Source organism: Triticum urartu, chromosome 2A (genome assembly GCF_056163025.1).
Source record: "Triticum urartu cultivar PI428250 chromosome 2A, HENAU_Tu73, whole genome shotgun sequence".
Lineage (NCBI taxonomy): Eukaryota > Viridiplantae > Streptophyta > Magnoliopsida > Poales > Poaceae > Triticum > Triticum urartu.
The window spans coordinates 367,522,055-367,526,710 of NC_141874.1; positions in this window are offsets into that span (position 1 = coordinate 367,522,055).

The following is a 4,656-nucleotide window of genomic DNA, read 5'->3' on the forward strand; positions in this document are numbered from 1 at the left end:
GACTGTGTACTTCCCTCATCTAGCTGAATTGTATATCATTTGTCACGGCAGACTTTTTCGCTTCAACCTCCGGACTCTAAGGTGTGGAGTGTTTCCGAATACCGTCGCGGCCGAATAGGCCGGGGTATGCTTGGAAAATTAGGCGTAGGGGTCATAGTTGCTTGAACAGACAAGTTGTATCCAGCTAGCTATGTTATATTACATTGATATTGTAAGAAACATCTTCCAGAGAGAATAGTTCCGTTAAGGTTTCCTTTCCCTGGGTGTGCATGCATTTAATGTACATGTCTGAATTGTGATGCAAGCACCATAGTTTGTATAGCTTCTAGGGGTGCACAATGGAGTGAGTTTAGAAAACATCTTTAATTCGCCGACCGAATATTACCTTAAGAACGGTAGCTTTCGGCTTCACCCAGTCTGAGGTACACATCCGGATGACCCAATAGTAACAATCACAGAGGTGCTCCCTTTATGCCCTAGCCGAACTAATGGGAACGTAGGGCACAAGCACAGGAGCCAGGCAACCCAGCTTGGCCAAAACTTATGGATAAACTCGTATGTGAGGATCTTGATGCTCAAGGAATGACAAAAACTTCTGTCTGAGAAGCCCCCAGATACAAGTGGCGTACATGTTTAAAGATGTATGTGCCAATGGTGTGCGGTCTAGCCGTACTTAAAGCTTAAAAGAGAGAGAAAGAAAGTAATCGGGAAAGAGAGAAAAAATAATGGAAACTACAGGGGGAGGAGACGAACAATGAGTTTAGCACTAGGCGTAGAATCTCCGGAGTCTGGCCGCGTTCCAGGGGTTCGGCTCGAGGTGATTGTCTGATGCATCGCAAAGATGGTACGCTCCTCCGGTGAGAACTTCATCAGTTATGAAGGGACCCTCCCATTTGGGCTTTAGTTTGTCCTTTTTCTTCTCCGGGAGGCATAGAACGAGTTCGCCGACGTTGTAAGTCTTGGCCCATACTTCTCTGCTTTGATATCTTCGAGCCTGCTGTTGGTAAACTGCTGAATGAGCTTTTGCGACATCGCGTTGCTCCTCTAGTGCATCTAGGTTGTCCTGCCGATCGATCTCGGTTTCTCTCTCTTCGTACATACGCACTCTAGGTGAGTCGTGAATAATATCGCTGGGCAATACGGCCTCTGCACCATACACCATGAGGAAAGGTGTGTACCTGGTAGTACGGTTGGGTGTGGTCCGCAGCCCCCAGAGTACGAAGTCGAGCTCCTCAACCCAGTGTTTGTCTTATTCTTTCAAAGACCGCACTAGTCTGGGCTTGATGCCGCTCATAATAAGACTATTGGTGCGTTCTACTTGACCGTTGGTTTGTCGGTGGTAGACGGAGGTGTAATCGAGTTTAATACCCAGAGTAGTACACCAGGTTTTTACCTCGTCGGCTGTGAAATTGGAGCCGTTGTAGGTGATGATGCTGTGTGGGACACCATAACGGTGCACAACATCGGATCTGAAGTCTATCACCGGGCCAGACTCAGCCATTTTGACCAGTTTAACCTCTATCCACTTAGTTAATTTGTCCACCATAACCAACAAATATTTTTTCTTATGGCTTGCCCCTTTAAGGGGTCCAACCATGTCGAGTCCCCAGACCACGAAAGGCCAAGTGATCGGGATTGTTTGTAGGGCAGTGGGGGCATATGGCTTTGATTGGCAAACAATTGGCATTCGATGCATTGTTGGACAAGGTCCTGTGCATCCGCTCGGGCCGTCGGCCAATAGAACCCTGTGCGGAAGGCCTTGCTAACAAGTACCCGAGCTGCGGCATGGTGACTGCCGAGTCCGGCATGAATTTCAGCCAGGAGCTGCCGCCCCTCTTCCTCGGATACACATCGTTGAAGGACTCCGGTGGCGCTTTTATTGTAGAGCTCTCCATCATGAACCTTGTAGGCCTTCGAGTGCCGGACAATGCAGTGAGCCTTACTCTGGTCCTCGGGAAGCTCCTTCCTATTAAGGTAGGCCAGGAATGGTTCGGTCCATGGGGCAATGACTGCCATGATGAGATGCGTCAATGGTGTTATGTCGATGTTTCCGGGATCTGGGGTTATGTTCGGGTCCGGACTAGTATTGCCATTTTCCCCCTGCCACACCACGGATGGCTTCAAGAGCCTTTCCAGGAAGATATTAGGTTGGACGGGGTCGCGCTTAGCGCCAATACGAGCAAGAACATCCGCCGCTTGATTACTTTCTCGAGCCACATGATGGAACTCGAGCCCCTCGAACCGGGCCGACATTTTTATGACTGTGTTACGATACGCTGCCATCTTTGGATCTTTAGCGTCGAAATCTCCATTTATTTGAGATATTGCAAGGTTTGAGTCCCCGCGCACTGACTCCAATAGCGTAGGCGTTGTATGCCCATGGAGACAGCCATCTGGAGAACATGCAGTAAGGCCTCGTATTCGGCTGCGTTATTGGAGTCTGTGTATAGTATTTGGAGAACATACTAGACGACGTCTCCAGTAGGGGACGTTAAAATGACACCCGCTCCTAACCCTGCCAGCATTTTGGAGCCGTCAAAGTACATGACCAAATTTGAGTATGTGCCATACTCTTTAGGGAGTTCGGCCTCTGTCCATTCGGCGATGAAGTCGGCCAGTACTTGGGATTTGATAGCTCGACGTGGTTTATATGTAATGTGAAATGGCAGGAGCTCGATGGCCCATTTGGCAATTCGGCCCGTAGCATCGTGGTTGTTTATAATGTCATTGAGTGGTACTTCGGAGGCCACCGTGATCGAACACTCCTGGAAGTAGTGACGGAGCTTACGGGATGCCATGAAGACCGCGTATGCTATTTTTTGATAATGAGAGTACCGGGATTTGCATGGTGTAAGGACAGTAGATATGTAGTATACTGGCTTCTGAAGCGGGAAATTATGTCCGTCCTGTTCTCGTTCAACAACGAGTACAGCGCTCACCACCTGATGTGTTGCCGATATGTATAATAACATCGGTTTGCCGAAGTTTGGTGCCGCCAGGATTGGATTGCTTGCAAGAAGGGTTTTTATTTCTTCTAGTCCGGCTGTTGCCGCGTCCGTCCATTTGAAGTGGTCGGTTCGCCGTAGAAGGCGATAGAGAGGCAGTGCCTTTTCTCCGAATCTGGAGATAAAGCGGCTTAGAGCTTCCACGCAACATGCAAGTTTTTGAACTTGCTTAAGGTCTGTTGGTTCAGCCAATTGAGAGAAAGCTCAGATTTTGGCTGGGTTTGCTTTGATTCCTCTATTGGAAACGATAAAGCCCAGTAGTTTTCCAGCAGGGACGCTGAAGACACACTTTTCTGGGTTGAGCTTAATGTCATACGCCCTGAGGTTGTCGAATGTAAGATGCAAGTCGTCTATTAGTGTTTCCACGTGCCTGGTTTTGATGACGACGTCATCAACGTAAGCTTCTACTGTTTTGCCAATCTTTTTCTCCAGGCATGTTTGAATCATGTGTTGATATGTGGCGCCGGCGTTCTTGAGCCCAAAGGGCATGGTATTGAAGCAGAATGGCCCGTATGGGGTAATAAATGCTATTGTAGCTTGATCGGACTCCTTCATTTTGATTTGATGGTATCCAGAGTATGCATCGAGGAAACACAGTGAGTCGTGTCCTGCGGTGGCATCAATGATTTGATCAATGTGGGGGAGGGGGAAGGGATCCTTAGGGCAGGCTTTGTTGAGGTCTTTGAAATCGATGCACAGGCGCCAGGATTTGTCCTTCTTTGGTACCATCACCAGGTTTGCCAGCCAGTCCGGATGTTTGATTTCTCTAATGAATCCGGCCTCGATGAGTTTGGCCAGCTCCTCCCCCATGGCTTGTCGCTTGGGTTCAAAAAAGCGCCACAGTGTTTGCTCAACCGGTTTAAACCCCTTTAATATGTTGAGGCTATGTTCGGCCAGCTTGCGTGGGATTCGTGGTATATCCGAAGGGTGCCAGGCAAATGTGTCCCTGTTTTCGCGCAGGAATTCTCGTAGTGCGGCATCGACTGTTGGGTTCAGTTGAGCTCCGATGGATGTTGTCTTCTTGGAGTCCGTTGGGTGGACCTGGAATTTGACTATTTCTTCTGCTAGTTTGAACGAGGTGGATTTGGGGCGTTTGTCAAGGATCACGTCGTCCCTGTCCACTGTGGAGCATAGTGTGGTTAATTCTTCGGTCGCGAGGGATACGGATAGCGCCTCCAGGGCCAGGGATGCGGTTTTGTTTTCAGCGCGGAGTGCTATGTCCGGATCACTGACGAGAGTGAATATACCGTTTGATCTGGGCATTTTGAGCTTCATACATCCGTAGTGGGGTATAGCTTGGAAGCGTGTAAAAGCATCCCGCCCCAACAGGGCGTGATCTCCGCTGCTGAAAGGAGCCACTTGGAAGGTTATTTCTTTGGACCGATAGTTCTCCGGTGATCCGAACACCATGTCAAGCGTGATTTTGCCCGTGCACCGCACCTCCCGACTAGGAATAATTCCCTAGAAGGTTGTGTTACTTTGTTTGATGCGGCCCCTGTCTATTTCCATTTTATGGAGTGTGTCCTCATAAATGAGATTTAGTTCGCTGCCGCCGTCCATGAGGACCTTAGTGAGCCGAAACACATCCACGATGGGGCTGAGGACTAACGCGGCTGGTGCTCGTGTTGTTATGTACTTTGCTTCATCACCA